We start from the raw sequence: 20,980 nt of genomic DNA, 5'->3' as shown, positions 1-20,980 counted from the left end.
TGTACAGATTTCAAAACTCGGTTTCGTGTTGCAGCAAGACCAAGACTCACCCAAATGATTGTTCTTGATTTGGCATAGAGACTTGCTGATGATAACCGATCAGAACATTCATATGCTCCAATTTCTCGATGCGACAACATCTTCAGACTGAAACTGTATAATTTCTTGCTTAGACTCTTTTCATGTGAAATGTCCTCCCACATTTCCTTCAGTTCTGTCTTTTCTTTTTTTGTGATGTAAGATGTCACATATCGAGCCACAGCAATAGAGTTGTCAGCAACGAACTGAATATCCATGTTAGCATTCCACATGGACAAAATCACTGGGTTGTAATCGTTGATGTACTTAGATTCTTCATTTCTTTTCAAATTATATGTATTTTTGGGAGATTTCCTCGTCACAGTATGTCGTAGAGATGACATTAAATTATTTACTCTTCCCTTAGAAATCACTGGTCGAGGAAATGCAAAACGACATTTCGTGTAGTACTTTTCTTTGTTTTTAAATGTTCGACGACAGTACTTTCCACAACGATGAGATTGAAAACGTAAAACTTGTTGCCTTAAATTGTTTTCTTCAGTAGATTTTGGAACAGCACATGTTGAATACTCTTCAATGAAACTCATCACTGTTTCATCTGAATCTGATCCAAATTTGGGTGCATCTTTAATCCACAACAACATATGTATATGAGGAGCACCTCTCGCTTGATATTCCTTCCTCCAAAAGAAATCCAAAACCTCTCCAAGGGGAGGATTTTTTTTGTTGGTAATAAAAGACATCATAGCTTCAAATCTATGATTAAAATATCTGCAAACATTCACTGGATCTAAAGAACACAGTTCTCCTGGTGTTTTCAATTCTATATTTGGTATGTTTTCATTTGCCTCCCGTAGAAATTGAAGTAAATCGTCCCATGCATACTCAGCACAGCTAAGAGTGAGGAACCATGTAGGAGTTCCTAAGTTTCTTAGCATACATTTCAATTCTCCATGACGACGAAACCAATACTCATTGGTTCCACGTTGACATGCCATGAGATTGATTAGCTGAGATTCCAAAATACTGTCTTGCAGATTAACTTTCTCCATAAAGTCCCTTGCACAAACATTTTGAAAATGAGCTCCACTTTTCAATATATGATTAACTGCATAAGAAAGCCCAGACAAATCACTTTCAAACAGAAGATGAAATAAATATGGAATACATTGACGAAACCTTGGATCTTCAGCATATAATCTTAGAGTCCGGTATTCAGCTGCAGGAATTTGAACTGGTCGATCATCATATCGTCCACCACAACCTGTTGGAAATAATTGTGGAAAACAACGAGCTTCCAAACTTTCTTCCCATACACTAATGGGACTTCCTTTCGCTGCTTTCATTTGAAACAAGTCAATTGCATTTCCCATTACTTCTTTTGAATGCAAAGGATGAACAGTATAATGTTCATATATTTCTTCAGTTCTAGACACATCAACTTTTTCAATTTGACCAACTGAAGAATCACTATCTTCTTCTATAGCTGTTTCCTCTGCTCCAACACTTACATCTTTGTAGTACTCATTGTTTTTGACTTTTTTAACATCCACTAAATCTTGCCAGATTTTCTTACTCTTTGTTGGAACCCCATTAACTAGAATAACCAAAGGATCTTCTTCTACTCTTTCTACACCAATTGTATCAATATTTTTCTTTACATCTAGAGGCAAATAAACAACTCTTCCCTTTAATCCTCTCAGTAAATCTGATGGAGGCAATTTCCCTGTCTTAGGCTCCATGCGTACAATAGCCTGAAAAGGATGGACACATTGAATCAAAATAGATTCATAAGTATTTAGATCCATCAATTCAGAAGGAATATCTATCAACTGAAGATTATTATAAACTGCTCTAGCAGGCATTTTATTTTCATTTAATTTATTTAAACAATAATTACAAATACGCTGATCCAAACTCAAATCAAATGTATTCTCCACCAACAAATAACTTACAAAATCCTTCCATTCACTATTATTTTCCAATTCACTTTTTGCATATAAATCAACTAACCTAGTCTGAATCTTATAATGAGTCCGCCGACAACACACACAAGTTAAATTAGGCCTTTCACTTGCTTTCACCTTAAACTTGATAATTTCCTCATCAAACTTTTCAATACTTGAAATCTGTCCATTATCTTCTGCATTACCATCCATTACTATATCTATTTCTACACTGTCCTCTTTGTTCCCAAAATAACAAAACTCAATTTCTTCACAAATAGTCTTCACATCCACTTCAGATCCATGCAAAAGAGCACTGTTTAACTGTTTAAGCTTAAGTGCGGGACTTTTTGCATAATACAACTTTCTCACTAATTTCCTCACGTTATTATGATGCACTGCTAACATCCTAAAATGATGAAAAACACTCCGACAAACTTTTCTAGAAAGACAAGCTAGTGAATGCCCATGCAAACCTGTGCTTTCTCTCACTCTACAAGGATCTAACTCTTGCAGGATCTTCATTTTTTGTTTGAGACTTTTCTTACTATATGTACGTAAGAAATTTCTAAGCAAATCGATTGATTCCTGTCGCACACTACAAATACTACTGCATTTCCATGTGTACACTGGACCCTTAGTACGTCTCCCTAAAACTTCATCAGCTAACACCTCTTCTGCATCTCTAGATACAAGTTTCTCTTTTTCCATCACACAACCATCTTTCACCTCATATGCTCGACCACTGGTGTCAACTGCATGCACCAAATCATTTTCCTGAAAGTAACTCTCCTCATTGAAAAAAGGCTCAGAACTTGAACTATGCATCCATTCACCAGAAAATACTTCACAAAAATTACTCCGATTAATAATTCTTTTCCATCTACTGTTCGATTTGAAAACATCAATGGCCTTATTAAGTATCCTAATTCTATTGATTATTAAAATGAATAATTTTTTCTGAACTTCAAAAGCCTGATCAACAATCTTTTCTACACTTTTCTTTTTCTTGTAAAAAGCAGCTCTCAGTTTACTTTTCTTATCATTTTTTAGCAAATTTAAAACTACCCTATTGCGAAACATTCGCCTACGAATGTCCCTAAAAAGATTTACCCTTCTATTGCTATCCATTCTCTTCTCTCCTGCTCCAATGGAGACATTTTTTGTGGGCCTCTCCTTCCTTTTTAGATTTGTTGACTTTTTCTGTATATTCACATTAGCAATATCATTTTTTTTTCTACGACATATGTTGCGAAGAAAAGACTTAATTGGCTTACCAGAAACTTTTCTGGTGTTTTTTGAAGTAGTTGTTGAAGAGGATTCCAAAAACTCTGTTGTTGATGTTCTCCTTTTCCGTATGGTATTTTTGATAATTCTTTGCCTTGAAGGCATTTTTGCTTGCTTTTCAGAAGTTGATTTGAATCTGTTGTTCTGTTAAAAAAAACACATGAAAGACCACTATTAGCAAACAACAAAGTAATGTTAAAAAGCAAACAATATAAACAATAAATTGCAACATATTTAAGTTTATACAATAGCAACTCAGGGCCTTATTTATAAAGGCCTTGCGCCACCAGTGCGTCACTTATTACCCATGTATAAAGTGATGCACCAGCTACACAAGGCAACCATAAAAAAGGGCCAAATGCAAATACCAATCAATTGCACCCAAAAATCGATTTTTGAATAACATGTAAGAATCACTGCGCAGAACCTATGTACAACCACTCAATATCATCAAACAAAGTCAAGGCCTTATTTATAAGGACCTTGCGCCACCAGTGCGTCACTTATTACCCATGTTTAAAGTGATGCATCAGCTGCACAAGGCAATCATAAAAAAGGGCCAAATGCAAATTCCAATCAATTGCACCCAAAAATCGATTTTTGAATAACATGTAAGAAACACTGCGCAGAACCTATGTACAACCACTCAATATCATCAAACAAAGTCAAGGCCTTATTTATAAGGGCCTTGCGCCACCAGTGCGTCACTTATTACCCATGTTTAAAGTGATGCATCAGCTGCACAAGGCAATCATAAAAAAGGGCCAAATGCAAATACCAATCAATTGCACCCAAAAATCGATTTTTGAATAACATGTAAGAAACACTGCGCAGAACCTATGTACAACCACTCAATATCAGCAAACAAAGTCAAGGCCTTATTTATGAAGGTCTTGCGCCACCAGTGCGTCACTTATTACCCATGTTTAAAGTGATGCATCAGCTACACAAGGCAATCATAAAAAAGGGCCAAATGCAAATACCAATCAACTGCACCCAAAAATCGATGTTTGAATAACATGTAAGAATCACTGCGCAGAACCTATGTACAACCACTCAATATCAGCAAACAAAGTCAGGGCCTTATTTAAAAAGGCCTTGCGCCACCAGTGCGTCACTTATTACCCATGTTTAAAGTGATGCATCAGCTGCACAAGGCAATCATAAAAAAGGGCCAAATGCAAATACCAATCAATTGCACCCAAAAATCGATTTTTGAATAACATGTAAGAAACACTGCGCAGAACCTATGTACAACCACTCAATATCAGCAAACAAAGTCAGGGCCTTATTTATAAAGGCCTTGCGCCACCAGTGCGTCACTTATTACCCATGTTTAAAGTGATGCATCAGCTGCACAAGGCAATCATAAAAAAGGGCCAAATGCAAATACCAATCAATTGCACCCAAAAATCGATTTTTGAATAACATGTAAGAATCACTGCCCAGAACCTATGTACAACCACTCAATATCAGCAAACAAAGTCAGGGCCTTATTTATAAAGGCCTTGCGCCACCAGTGCGTCACTTATTACCCATGTTCAAAGTGATGCATCAGCTGCACAAGGCAATCATAAAAAAGGGCCAAATGCAAATTCCAATCAATTGCACCCACAAATCGATTTTTGAATAACATGTAAGAATCACTGCGCAGAACCTATGTACAACCACTCAATATCAGCAAACAAAGTCAGGGCCTTATTTATAAAGGCCTTGCGCCACCAGTGCGTCACTTATTACCCATGTTTAAATTGATGCATCAGCTGCACAAGGCAATCATAAAAAAGGGCCAAATGCAAATTCCAATCAATTGCACCCAAAAATCGATTTTTGAATAACATGTAAGAATCACTGCGCAGAACCTATGTACAACCACTCAATATCAGCAAACAAAGTCAGGGCCTTATTTATAAAGGCCTTGCGCCACCAGTGCGTCACTTATTACCCATGTATAAAATGATGCACCAGTTGCACAAGGCAATCATAAAAAAGGGCCAAATGCAAATACCAATCAATTGCACCCAAAAATCGATTTTTGAATAACATGAAAGAAACACTGCGCAGAACCTATGTACAACCACTCAATATCATCAAACAAAGTCAGGGCCTTATTTATAAAGGCCTTACGCCACCAGTGCGTCACTTATTACCCATGTATAAAATGATGCACCAGTTGCACAAGGCAATCATAAAAAAGGGCCAAATGCAAATACCAATCAATTGCACCCAAAAATCGATTTTTGAATAACATGAAAGAAACACTGCGCAGAACCTATGTACAACCACTCAATATCAGCAAACAAAGTCAGGGCCTTATTTATAAAGGCCTTGCGCCACCAGTGCGTCACTTATTACCCATGTTTAAAGTGATGCATCAGCTGCACAAGGCAATCATAAAAAAGGGCCAAATGCAAATTCCAATCAATTGCACCCAAAAATCGATTTTTGAATAACATGTAAGAATCACTGCGCAGAACCTATGTACAACCACTCAATATCAGCAAACAAAGTCAGGGCCTTATTTATAAAGGCCTTGCGCCACCAGTGCGTCACTTATTACCCATGTTTAAAGTGATGCATCAGCTGCACAAGGCAATCATAAAAAAGGGCCAAATGCAAATTCCAATCAATTGCACCCAAAAATCGATTTTTGAATAACATGTAAGAATCACTGCGCAGAACCTATGTACAACCACTCAATATCAGCAAACAAAGTCAGGGCCTTATTTATAAAAGCCTTGCGCCACCAGTGCGTCACTTATTACCCATGTATAAAATGATGCACCAGTTGCACAAGGCAATCATAAAAAAGGGCCAAATGCAAATACCAATCAATTGCACCCAAAAATCGATTTTTGAATAACATGAAAGAAACACTGCGCAGAACCTATGTACAACCACTCAATATCAGCAAACAAAGTCAGGGCCTTATTTATGAAGGTCTTGCGCCACCAGTGCGTCACTTATTACCCATGTTTAAAGTGATGCATCAGCTGCACAAGGCAATCATAAAAAAGGTCCAAATGCAAATTCCAATCAATTGCACCCAAAAATCGATTTTTGAATAACATGTAAGAATCACTGCGCAGAACCTATGTACAACCACTCAATATCAGCAAACAAAGTCAGGGCCTTATTTATAAAGGCCTTGCGCCACCAGTGCGTCACTTATTACCCATGTTTAAAGTGATGCATCAGCTGCACAAGGCAATCATAAAAAAGGGCCAAATGCAAATTCCAATCAATTGCACCCAAAAATCGATTTTTAAATAACATGTAAGAATCACTGCGCAGAACCTATGTACAACCACTCAATATCAGCAAACAAAGTCAGGGCCTTATTTATAAAAGCCTTGCGCCACCAGTGCGTCACTTATTACTCATGTATAAAATGATGCACCAGTTGCACAAGGCAATCATAAAAAAGGGCCAAATGCAAATACCAATCAATTGCACCCAAAAATCGATTTTTGAATAACATGAAAGAAACACTGCGCAGAACCTATGTACAACCACTCAATATCAGCAAACAAAGTCAGGGCCTTATTTATGAAGGTCTTGCGCCACCAGTGCGTCACTTATTACCCATGTTTAAAGTGATGCATCAGCTGCACAAGGCAATCATAAAAAAGGGCCAAATGCAAATACCAATCAATTGCACCCAAAAATCGATTTTTGAATAACATGTAAGAAACACTGCGCAGAACCTATGTACAACCACTCAATATCAGCAAACAAAGTCAGGGCCTTATTTATAAAGGCCTTGCGCCACCAGTGCGTCACTTATTACCCATATTAAAGTGATGCATCAGCTGCACAGGGCAATCATAAAAAAGGGCCAAATGCAAATACCAATCAATTGCACCCAAAAATCGATTTTTGAATAACATTTAAAAATTACTGCGCACAACCTATGTACAAGCACAGAATATCACTTTTGAAACATCACTGTTTCCCCAAAAACAAATCCTTTATCTTTCAAATGTTGATATCAAGCATTATCAAAAATCCAAAATCAAATCAACAGCAAACAAAGTCAGAGCCTTATTTATGAAGGCCTTGCGCCACCAGTGCATCACTTATTACCCATGTTTAAAGTGATGCATCAGCTGCACAAGGCAATCATAAAAAAGGGCCAAATGCAAATACCAATCAATTGCACCCAAAAATCGATTTTTCAATAACATATAAGAAACACAACACAGGACTTATATACTAGCATACCATTTGACTTCTAAAACATAACTATCTGCTTCTAAATATTCTCCATAGAGCAAACAAGTCTCTATGTAAATTAAATAAATCATTACTTACCTTTACAAAAGCTTTGGAAGATTGAAAACAGTGTCAGACACACACACCAATTTCTCTTTAGCAGAACAAAAAGTGTGCACTCAATACACTGAAACCAAGACTGGCATAGAAAATCTCTAACTTTGTACACATATGCCTTAATTCAACCAATCAAAAGTTTTCCCTCACTATTTTCAAACCAACACCCTTCCCCCTCTCAGATCTTTCTATCTGTTTCCATAGCAACTCCCTCCTAACTGAACTCTCAGGTTCAAAAGTTTATTGTACAATGTTGCAAATTAACTCAGCAAGGCTGTTTGACCTCTCAATACACCAGCCTATCCAGAGTATTTTAGCTTTTAGTGACTTTTTTTTAACCATTCAAATTGCTTCTTTAACACAACACAACCATGCACCCTAACTTTAAGTTTTCAACTATCTGAATCCACCAATCATTGCTTCTGATTCAAAAGCAGTGAAACTCCACAATTATTTTTTTGTAAACTCCTACTGTTCCAACTGCCATTTCATTCCCACACATCATCTGACTGCATCAGAACCATCTCTCATCATGTTTTCTGTCTGGATCCTTGGACACAGCTACATCCACTGGGCTCAAAGGTATGCAGATAGCAGACATTTTCACAACCTTGATTTATCAAATGTGGAAATCAAGTGGATTGGCCAGAGAGGATTAAAATGTCACCAATTGATACCATTGGTGAAAACCTTTATGCATTTGCCAAAACCTGACCTCTTAATAGTGCACTGTGGTGGAAATGATTTAGGCACTATGACTGGGGTTGGTCTGGAAATGCTTTTAAAGGACACCTTTGATCAATTAATGACACTTTTTCCACAAACTGCCTTGGTATATTCCAATATATGCCAAAGACAGAAATGGAACTGGTCCAACCAATTTTGTCCACAATTTGAGAAAGCACGGAAACATGTGAATAAGTCTGTTTCTGCTTACATGAGAGACTATGGAATGGGTTCAATATACAATAATAACTTGCGTTACAACATGCAAGACATCTACAGAGGAGATGGTGTGCACTTCTCAGATGAAGGGAATAGAATATTCCTCCTGAATTTAAGAATGTGCATTGGAACCTACTTGTAGGTACCTAAATCAACCACAAAACCCAAAAGCTCTTTTCAGAGCTACCCTACCTCTGATCATTCAAAACGTTTATCTTTTTCTAATTTTTTTCACTATTTTTCACCATAGTACGCTTTCCGGTACGCTTAACGGTGCACGTACCAGGCGCTCCCCCCGTGGAAAATGAAAGAATTTTTTTTTTTTTTAACCTTTATGAGCCTCCTAAGCCCCCCTCAGAAAACCTAGAGGGTCAAGAAGTCTCTACCGTGCCCCCTTCTACCCATACCGAACATTGTTTACCCTCCATCTTGTGTCTCGATTGTACCGAAACACAAAATGGAGGACTCCCGTAACGCTGCCGGTGCGCGTAAAGGAGCGCGCACCAGTAAGCGCTCGATAAAAAAAGGTGGAAAGCAATTTACAAAAAAACCACTGGAGACACTTTCATCAAATATAGAATAGGCCCTACTACATAGCAGTCCCTACCATTTACCCAAATTTGATGGAATTCCATTGAGAAAATTATGCTGTAGGCCTGACTAAATATCCTGAGGTAAATTACATGACAAAAACACATATGAAATGTTAGAATTTACAACCAATTAAAAACTTTCTTTCATTTTCTACGATTATTTCCTGACGTTTCATTGGTTAAGTACAAGAATATCTATAAAAGAAGAGAGGGAAACACAGCCATTTTGACTACTGCTTCCAGAAGTACATTTGAGAACAAATTACACTGACAACTTCAACTGATTTCTCCAAGGTAAATTGTTATTATGGAAGTATATTGTACACTTTAAGTTAATTTCTGAAAAAATATTCTGTTAGTTATATACTATCCCTCTGTAAAAGTTATAGATAGAGATAGACTTCTCTGTAATAGTTATGGATTGAGTTAGGCTTCTCTGGTATACAGTACCCTAACTCTACTAATATAGTTAATTTGTATGCAATTTTCAGAAAGAAAATGGAAGGAGAAAATCAAGGAAATGTTACTTCTATCAAAATAAAGGTGGAAAAACCAGAAGAGCAAAAAGATGAAGTAGATTTCATGGATGACTCTTTGGATGAACAGTTAATAGAATGTTTGGAAGAAATGGAATCATGTACTTATAATTATGAGGAAATTCCGTACAATATTATGTTAGAAATTTTATTAAATTATGAAAAAGAATCAGAGGAATAAATTTATATTTAATAATTTCAAATTGTTTGAGACAATATTCATTTTTATATGTAATTCATAAAGTATTACCAAAAATGTTTAAAATATAAAGTGAGACTTATAGTATACTGTTCAACTATTTTTTTACTCATAGTTACTACCTTTCTCCCACTATATTATCTCATATGAATATTTTACACCTCATTTTCATAAGGGAGCAGGATAGACTACTCATGATCCCCTAGAAATTCTCAGGGAGTGCTTAAAAGATCTGTTTCTCCTTTCCAGACAGACTATGTTATGAATTCCATATACCACAAAAAATACAATAACAACATGCAAGATGTCTACAAAGAAGATGGTGTACATTAAATTTAAGTCTCTTCATTAGTACCTACATGTAGGTACTTACATAAAATAAAAAAATAAAAAAAAACAATTAATAAACATACAATTTTTTGAAGTGATTATTTTTCCATAGTACCCTCCTCGATACGCTCCCCGGTGCGCGTACCAGGCGCTTCCCCCGCGAAAATCGAAAAAAAAAAAAAAGGTGAGACCCCGCGGGGCCCTTTAATGGCCCCCACATCAAACCTAGGGGTACAGGGGGTGTCTACTCTGCCCCCTTATGGTAATTTCCCCCTTTGTTTTGGCCACCTCTCGTGTCTCGATCCTACCGAGACACAAGATGGCGGCCGCTCCGGACTGTTTAGAATGTTTACAGACAACTGAGAGCCAATCAGCTTCCTGCGCGCAAGTCGCGTGGCGCGCCTGGAGCGCTCACCGGTGCGCGCACCGGAGAGCGCTGTAGTGTAGTTCCTAGTTTCCCACTAGGCCCTGCGCATTGGAATAACATAAACAGTAGTATCGACGTGGAACTGCTTATATTCCAGGCCTCCACTGACTATGCTAAACTTAATTGGGTTGTGTTACCAACTAGCTCAGAGGTCACTGGAAACTTTCTTCTCTGCATAGGAAGTGATCAGCTTCCTTGGCACAGACAAGAAGGGATTCAGTTTTCCAACAACCGTGCAACATGACAACTTTGCTCCTCAGATCAAGAGTCGATCTCTAGGGTCGTGTGAAACAATAGACACAGATTTCACTCAGTCAGTCTAGTGCAGTTTACTTTCACAGTATGTAGAGAATAGAGAGACGGGCGTGTATCAATAAAGGGTTAACATTTATTGAACAGTCTTTCTTCTCGTACAAGAGAAATGTATTGCCACAATTGCAATAATTGTTATTATAAAAAGTACGTACAGTAAGATAAGTATTGCGAAATAGAACTGTAAAAGCATTGATATGGTTTCTTAGCCATACAATGGTTTAAAAGTAATAAAACATATATACAGTCATATATACATTAGGCTAACATACTCAACTGGTGCTTCTAACTAAGCCTACCCCAGTGTGCCTGACCTAAGCCTAACACGTGAAAAGGGGAGTAAGTAAGTAGCTTAAGTTAAGTTAGTTTTGCCAAGGTTTGTTTCAAGAATTCTCGTCTAAGGGTTTAGTCAACATCATACCTCTGAATAGAATGATGGAGGATTGGTATCTCCTTCAGGGGTCTCTCTCGATATCCCAGTCACCCGCGAGGGTAAACCGGAAGCGCCGGGACTGGATTTCTCTGCACGAGAAATGCAGCGGCTTCTCTCAGCGCGTCGAGGAAGGAGGGGTGACAGCGTCCGCGGGCAGCTGGAATCGGCTGGATGTCTTCGCAGAGGACGGCTGTTCGGCTCCTCAAGCGTACTGCACCATAGTTCGCGCTGTAGCGGCGATAATGGTAATCAGCAGCTTCACCACCACAGGATAGCAGGCTGCAGCGACAGAGTGCTAGTTTTTACCAACACTGGGTCATGCAGGCAGCTGGCATCAGCAACAGGGAACGAACTCGCAGCTCGTATCTCTCTCATTGCTTAAGGCAACGTTGGTAATATTTATACCTGACAGGTGCCGGGTTTGACGCAAGTTTGCTGGACATAAGACGTCAATTAAAGATGTCACTAGGAAGTGACAGTCATCAGTTGCTCATTAGAGTTCCATTACTAATCAAAACATAGCAAGCGGGGATTTCCAGGTTTGCTAAGTTTTTATCTTGTTGAAGAACTCGGAGTGTTATCTAGGAATATCAGATAGTGACTGCTGCACTGTCATTGCACTAATTGGTCGCAAAGGAAGTAGCAGAGAGTCATGCTGGAATGTGGCTCTGTTCGTGTGAGGCCAGAGATGACTTTTCAGAAAATCGTACTTGAACGGTTATGCCAATATAGGGAATAAAGGGATTTATAGCCGAATATGGGCATAAGGTCATAGTATCGATCAGGAACCTAGATAAGCACGCAACACCCACTCCACGTTTTCATGTCCATCAAAATTACTAAAACTAAGCAATAAGATGCATGTGTAACATTGCCCACCCCAAAATACATAAATGCATTCGAAATAGGCGTACTTCTAATACATGGAATTTAGGTACTGTACGTTTTTTAAAGCATAGTAATCATTCAAAAGGTATTGCATATGAAATCAATGAACGATTATGCATAAAGAATTACACATGAAGTATCTCTGACAGAAGAAAGGCGAGATAAATCATCACATAAAAATGCATTGTAATAACATGTGTGCTAGAGGCTGGTGTTATGTTGTTATGTCTCTAGATGTGTTTAGAAATAGAAGTGTGAAGCTTCTGTTCTCTAAGAATAGTTTTTACGTTAAGCAAAGAATTGTTCGTGCCAAAAAGGGTGAATTATTAAAAAATGTCCAATTTAAAAAAAAAATAGATTTCAAAGCTCCTGGCAGTTTTTGTTGATCAAAACTGAAGGCCGAATTCAGAGTTCATGGGAACGCTGTGTGTCGGAAAGCTTTTCAAAAGTTATTGTTTCTCTATGGGTGAGAACATCGTATCAGACAGGCTCGCAAAGAATTGGTCTACAAAATCAGGTGATAGTTCAACCAAATTAGATAGCGCTGTAACTTGGCAGGTGTGAGAATGATTGCTGTCATCGAAGGCAGGACCAGCAATGCTCACAGAACGTTGTACCTGGATGATGTTGCTTTTGTCACTCGCTCCACTGTTACCACTTGGCTGTAGTACAGGAGTCTCCACAAATGCCGTCATCAGGATTGGTAGCCGCTGGGGACAACACAATGCGTGAGCCGTTATTGGACTGAGCAAAGTATCGACGTCCATTGGTACTGCTGATGGAATTGAAAGACAGATGTACAACACGCATTCATCGCCGCAAAGCATACACCGTAGCACAGGTAAAATGCAATTTTGCCATATCGGTCTGAATGAAAGGAACCAGGTCATGTTTAGATCTCTCAGCCTGGCCAATCCGAGGACGTTAGTTATCCTGTCCCGGTAGCGCATTGCTAGGATTGTCTCTTCCATTCCCATGGGAGCTATGTCTGAGCCGAGGCTTGCCATAACGTAGCAGAAGGGTCAAAAATAGAATCCCTGCAACGAGTCTCAAAAATAGTGGAATGCCGCCAAAAATGGAGTGCACAAAATTAGGAAAGATTCCCAAAATTGCCTGGAAGGGTGTTAGCAGTCCCGTAAAGACTGTCTTAAATATGCCTGGGATGCTTGTTGCACTAGACATGTTAAGGAGTTGGCTGAACATTTCTACGAAATGCACGGGGCAATTTGTTGATAAAAGGTCATGAACCTCAGTAGCCGTCCTTGCGACTAGAAGATCATACGTCTCTTTAGATGACGTTATAGGCACTGTTGTCTGTAAAAGTACAGATTTCATTTTGCTTAATGTATCAATTCGTATAGAATAGAGATTCAGACGAGGCCAGAGGGGAGTCACTATGTCTGGAGGCCCGCTCGGGAACAATGCTTGCATACAACATTTGACCATGGACGTTACTTGTACTAGATAACTTTTCCCTGGCGCGAGGCCACAACACCTGTGATCCGTTCTAAGAATGTAACTCCCGTTTGCGAGTTGCATAAAGAAGGGCTCTATCTGAGTTGCAGGTGTGACTAGCTGGTGGCATGAAAGGTTGTTTGAATTTCCATCACATGCTCCGTGTAAATTAATACCCTGACACAAAAGTATACCGCTTAGTGAGTGTTTACAGTTGTCACCACTAAGAAATACATTTTTGTCGCTGTCACTATAGCAAGAATGAGTGTATGGTAATTTCCATATAGATTTAACATATCCCTTACCCAATTGTTCATATTGGCCAGCAGGTATGTACTCAAGGCACTTTTTAAATCGGAAAGTTGTTATCGGAATTGTGATAATTCCGTGTATTATCCATTCAATGACAGGACTCTCTGACATTGTCAATGGTAATCTCTCGAGTTTTTCGATGCTCAGGATTGTATAGTCTGCTCCTTTCTGTGCCAAACTGATCTGTTTATCAGTAAGGTTAAAACTGGAAAATAATGACGTTGTGTTGATTAAACGCCAAGGCACATAGCCTGAACGAAGATTTTGCAGCGTCCAGCCTAGTTCTATAATAGAGCGTAATTGAGACTGGCCATGTTGTAACATTAGCAAATCTCTGTCTATCACATCGAAGGCAGAGGATACAATATTGTCCAAAGAATATATTCTGGAAGACAGAGTCATTAACCCATTGTCTACCACAGAAAGTGATTTCTCCAAATTAATACGATCAATTTCTCGTATTTTTTCAGCAGTTTCAATTTGCTTTACTTTCCAAGCCTCGTTGTAAGCAGCATAGATACTGGTCGCTATGAAACACTTTTGACGCTGTTTGCGTGGTCCAAGAATGAAATCGCGCAAATCAGCACCATCTTTTAATAAAGACAAGTGTTGCTTAATTTCAGCCAGTGTGGATGTAGTTAGCCATTCTAGGCAGAGTTTCCCTACACTGTATGTTGTTATAATCCCTGGATGTTGTCTCTGGGAGTATCTAGGGTCTAATCTGGTCATTTGTAACCCCTGTGTTTTATTCAGGAATCTATCTTGACAGCTATTTGTGTCTGTAGGCCAGATTAACCACTTTTTCCAATCAGGATGTGTTCTGTGGAAATGTAAAATTTTTGACACGTCTAACTCAATATCAGCGGTTGCATTTTCTGGTATTGGCTTTGGAATAGACGGTGTTTTAAGGTCTTTGATCTTAGCTAGGCCAAGACAAGATGTTTGGTGTACAGTGTCATTTAAAAATAACATTTGTTCTGGTATCATGCAGGTTCTAAATAGTGCTTCAATGCCTTGCACCTGCCAATCTTTTGTACCCCAAATTGTTTTTGTTTCAATATTATTTTTCCAATAATCAAAACCAAATGTCATCATTTTGTCATAAAATGCTTCTGAATATATCAATTTAGAATTTGTCAGCATTGTTTTCATTCCTGTTTTATCTAACAGTTTATAATAAAACGTTTCTGCATCACTGGTGTTAAACCCTGAGAAGTATTTGAATTTCTCAAAAAATGCTTTAGAACTGCTTTTAGGTGGTGTAGAACAATGTTCCCATTGATTATACATAAAAACATTTCTAGGCTGTGCAGATTTATGCAAGTAATGATCCCCATAGTGGGTATAACAGAATAACTGCTCATAACTAGATGAACCTTGTAAATAATCATGATCTGTGAATCTAGCTGACATTACTAAATCAGACATCATGTCATTAATACTGTTAAAGTCCCAATCATCAGAGAATGTACTTGGTGTCACAAAGTCACTTAAGGAAACCTTTAGTTGATGAGGATACTTCAGGATTTCGACTGGACCATAGATCTCATAGTCTGTTTTCTCCCATACTACCCCACCAGGTATTGGAATTGCTGTGACATTTACTGTTGACAGTTCTCTTTTCTTCACGTGGGATGATCTGTGTGGTTTCAGGACTAGGTTGATGTTCTGACTTGCTGTGTCCATTGTAATATATTTTCCTTCAATGAATTTTCCCAAACATAGTACCATGATGAGCCAAAGCAGGAGGAAAAATACACCTAGACCGAACCAGAACTCTAGCCAAGGGGAAATTAGGTAGATTTCCTTCAGTTGATGAAAGAGTTCCGTTGCTTTTTCTTTAAAAGACTTTTTTGTTTCTGGCATCACTTCGGGCTCATTTTGATCTTCAGAGAAGTTGTCGAAGTTGATGAAATAACCAGAGGCAGTTCTGTCAATTGATGGGATTGTTCTTTCAATCTGTCTCTCGGTAGCACTTTCTGATGCCACATCATTGTAGACTGGTGTTGTTTCTTGACGAACTGTTTCAATCTGTGTTTCAAGAGGCACGAGTTCCATGGCTGTATTGCATAGTCCTTCATTGTGCACTGCAGGCTGATCGAATGTGATTAGTCTTTCAGTTTGAACCTCTTGGATTGTTGCAAGTTTGGGTATTCTGTTGTTTCTCGGGAGTCCACTGGGCCTACTGTTGATTATAGGCCACATGCTTGTGGTTTTACCAGATCGATGGACACGACTCTGTTCTCCTTTTTACCAGCAAGGGGCGGTAGCACAACTGATCTTGTTCCGGTGACTGCCAAGACAGGTACTGCTTTTCTGTTAGAAGGCCCAAATTCCTTCTTCACCGCGATCTTTTCTCTGACTAGATCCCCAATCTTTGGAATCCAGACAGGCCTTGCTGGGGCTGTTGCGGGTGGTGGCTCGTCAGTGGTACTTGGCTGTTGCTTTAACTTTATGTTGCTTAATGATTTTCTTGTTTCATTCAGTTCCTGTAAAACAGCCAAACGGTCTTTTACATCAAACTGCGTTTTTTCTTCTTGTACCACTGACATCTGACTATCGAGGTCCTGAACGTTCATTCTAATTCCGAACAATAGTTCGTATGGGCTGAAACCTTTTAGAGAATTTCTTGGCATGTTGTTAAGACTAGTCTGGACACTTATTAAATGTTTGACCCACCCAGCGCCTGAACCTAATACCTTCGCTGTTATAGATTGCTTTATGTCCCGGTTTTTTCTTTCTACCACACTATTCCCTTCGGGGTGCGACGGACAAGAATACCGCAACCCAATTCCCATGCTGGCCATGGCCTCCTTATAGGCTCGAGAGCTGAAAGCAGGACCCTGGTCAGAATGGAACGTGGTAATTGCGTATGTGCCGATAAAGACTCGCAAATCTTTTATAACCGTTCTAGCGTCAGCCGAGCGCTGGGGACCTCATTTTTTAAGTGCTTTTCGCCTTAACTGTTAATAGGACGCAGGGTGGGGTGTAGGCAGCGTTACGCTCTTTCTGACTGGTAGCCGGTAGCAAGGTTCGCTACTGCGATCCCTATTACAGTTTTCACAGTTGTTTGCATATATTTGGTGTTCTACACTCATTCCCGGCCACCAGAATACTGATTGTAATTCAGTCAGTGATTCCTTGATCTCTCTGTGCCTTAGACCCAAACCCATGTGTGCGTCTGCTATTAAAAATATTCTCCTGTTCATGTTTGGAATTACTCTGTCCCCCACTCCAGGGATTCGAGCAAAAGGAACGGAGTTTGCATCGATTATGTATGCATAATTGAGTGGATAGTTTACGGGTAGTGCTGCGCAGTCGCCTTTTACGGTCGTTTTTACTGCTAGCATGGTTTCCCCGTCTATGTATTTATCTGTACGCTTTTTTGTGGCTACGGAAGCCGGGTTAGTTGCTTCCATTGTGGCTGTATTAGCCAATGAATTCCCTGCAACGTGAACGCCATCACGCTGAAGACTCTGTGCGTGAATCACGTGAGTCTTTTGTAGTTCTTTGTGTAAAAGAGCTACCTCGTTCCAGAGCTTTTTATGCTTTATTGTGGTACCTGTGTCATCTTTGTAGTCGTTTTCGATCCAACTCTGCAGTTTATTGTTGTAAGAGTTGACGCAAAAATGAGAATCGCACACTATAAGTGTCGGGAATTCACGTTCTGCATTTTCGAGCGCCATCTTTAAAGATCTGATTTCAGTTCTCTGAACCGAGCAGTACTTTACTGATTCAGTTTTTGTTACTTTCGGTCTAAATTTACCGCACAGCCAACGACCTTTAATGATCGCACATGCTGCATTGTAGGATTTACTCTCTACGTTGAAATGCTGTACAAAGCTATCTGTATAGATTATACAGGCATATTGTGGGAGAGGCAGAATTTCGATTTGCAGAGGATATTCTTCTTCATATTCTAAATCATTCAGTTCTTCAAATTGCGGTGCGAAATAGTATTTCACGTCTTCCGCTCCTAGAGAATCTATACACTGTATCCATTTCGGATCCAGTGACACTGTAGGCAGGTTTACTGGGCTGAATAGCGCCTCGAAGGCGGATTCCGCTGTAAGGATATTAATCCGTTTGCCGTGTGCTAGTTCTCTTTCATTTGCTAATGCGATTTGCACTGCGTTCACAGTTCTTTCTGTGCGACTGAATGCTTTTTCTGCTTGTGTGTACAAGTGAGATTTAATTGAAATTGGTACCTTTTCTCCCTCATTAGAGGTCAGGTACGTGAATCCGCATCTTCCTGGGATGACTCGGATTACAAGATCGATCGTGTTGTCACGTGTATCTAATTTTATTTTTGCTAACATGTCTGTTTGCAGTGATCTCAAAATTTCTGTGTGTTTTTGAGTCCAATTGATTTGTTTTAAATCAGGTTTTATTAGTTCGTAGAGAGGTTTAACCCTCTCTGCGTAATTTAGTATGTAAGTTCTTCCGAAATTCAGAAAACCTAGTATTGATTGTAAATTCTTCAGCGTTTTTGGAGCTTGGAGTACAGCGCACTTCTCTAAGAAGTTGTCCGCTAGGCTTTTCCCTTCACTTGATAATTCGTACCCTAAAAATAGTACTGTCAGATGGGCACTTCGGGACTTTTTAAAGTTGAATTTGTAACCCTCTGCTGCGAACCCAAGTATAATGGTGTTCACTCTTTTCAAGTGAGTATCCAAGTCGTCGTCTGTGAGATAAATATCATCTACGTAAGATAATGCTTCATCATCATAGATTTGTAGTAACTCTGTTACCCTAGCTGAGAATAGTCCTGGGCTGTTCTTGAACCCCTGTGGGAGTCGACAGAATTTTTTCTGTGACCCAAATGCGGAGAAAGCGGTCAAATATCTGCTTTCTGGTGCAATGTTTTGACAAAAGAAACCATTAGATATGTCTAATGTCGTTTTATATTTTTTCCTAACTATGTTATTCATTAGGGCTGCACTATGCGTGTTTTGTACTGCAAAAGTTTTGCAACATGTATTAAGATGTCTGTAGTCCAAAACTAGACGATATGAATTGTCTGGCTTGGAGACAGGAAACAAAGGATTGTTCATTTTACCAAGACATGACTGTATGTTCTGTGGTGTAATTTTATTTGTGTTCCCCTGATGAGGGGTCAGCTGGTGTGAATTAACAGCTGGCTGGACTGTTGCAGTCCGCATTACATATTGGACTAATTGCCTATGTATTTTTATTAATGTGTTTAGCTGTGCTAACAGCTCTTCTCTAGACATTCTTGCAATGTCAGGATGTGGTGTGTAGCTGGCTAAAACCGGCCACGTGGCTCCTGGTCTACCTAGTGGACCGAGCCTGGTTATGTGATCATTGTGTTTTAGGGCGCCATTAAACCAGAGCAGGTGCTCTTGAAATTTAAGTGGAATTTCAATCTCCTCGAAAGGAGCGTACTCTTCCGGAGGTTTCTCTATTTTGTAATAGTGAAACTCTTTTGTTATAGCGTTTACCGCTGGAAAGTTTATCCATGAATAGAATACCTCTGTCTGCCGATACTCGTGAGCCTCTATCACGAAAATTACTGTACCACCTTGAGGTGTCAGTCCGTTTACTATAAGTTTTGAAGTTATAGATTTTCTTAAATGTGCCGGGATGATTATTGCATCCGGGTCTGTGTATTCGGGACCTTGCTGAGTCGCATCTGCTGCGGCCCCAGTGGTTCCATTTTCTGGCATTGTAAAAATGCGAGGTTTGCAGAGTAGGTCTCCAAGGAGACAAAGATTAGGTGCACAATATTTTGGAACACTGTATCCTTCAACGTTGAATAAACCAGAGCTTTACATAGGAATCTCTTCCTACTAAGGTCGGGCGGATTTTAACCTTTCACCCACTCCAGACGTCTATTGGAGTATTTATGGGAGAAAGGGGTGTGAAATATGCACGACTGAGTTACTCTACAAGTCTTGCATTAGTTTATCGCCTTACCAAACGTTTGGGCGCCATGTAGTGTAGTTCCTAGTTTCCCACTAGGCCCTGCGCATTGGAATAACATAAACAGTAGTATCGACGTGGAACTGCTTATATTCCAGGCCTCCACTGACTATGCTAAACTTAATTGGGTTGTGTTACCAACTAGCTCAGAGGTCACTGGAAACTTTCTTCTCTGCATAGGAAGTGATCAGCTTCCTTGGCACAGACAAGAAGGGATTCAGTTTTCCAACAACCGTGCAACATGACAACTTTGCTCCTCAGATCAAGAGTCGATCTCTAGGGTCGTGTGAAACAATAGACACAGATTTCACTCAGTCAGTCTAGTGCAGTTTACTTTCACAGTATGTAGAGAATAGAGAGACGGGCGTGTATCAATAAAGGGTTAACATTTATTGAACAGTCTTTCTTCTCGTACAAGAGAAATGTATTGCCACAATTGCAATAATTGTTATTATAAAAAGTACGTACAGTAAGATAAGTATTGCGAAATAGAACTGTAAAAGCATTGATATGGTTTCTTAGCCATACAATGGTTTAAAAGTAATAAAACATATATACAGTCATATATACATTAGGCTAACATACTCAACTGGTGCTTCTAACTAAGCCTACCCCAGTGTGCCTGACCTAAGCCTAACACGTGAAAAGGGGAGTAAGTAAGTAGCTTAAGTTAAGTTAGTTTTGCCAAGGTTTGTTTCAAGAATTCTCGTCTAAGGGTTTAGTCAACACCATACCTCTGAATAGAATGATGGAGGATTGGTATCTCCTTCAGGGGTCTCTCTCGATATCCCAGTCACCCGCGAGGGTAAACCGGAAGCGCCGGGACTGAATTTCTCTGCACGAGAAATGCAGCGGCTTCTCTCAGCGCGTCGAGGAAGGAGGGGTGACAGCGTCCGCGGGCAGCTGGAATCGGCTGGATGTCTTCGCAGAGGACGGCTGTTCGGCTCCTCAAGCGTACTGCACCATAGTTCGCGCTGTAGCGGCGATAATGGTAATCAGCAGC

The sequence above is a fragment of the Lissotriton vulgaris genome, chromosome 2_1 (assembly GCF_964263255.1).
Source record: "Lissotriton vulgaris chromosome 2_1, aLisVul1.2, whole genome shotgun sequence".
Classification (NCBI taxonomy): domain Eukaryota; kingdom Metazoa; phylum Chordata; class Amphibia; order Caudata; family Salamandridae; genus Lissotriton; species Lissotriton vulgaris.
This window is presented reverse-complemented; position numbering follows the sequence as displayed.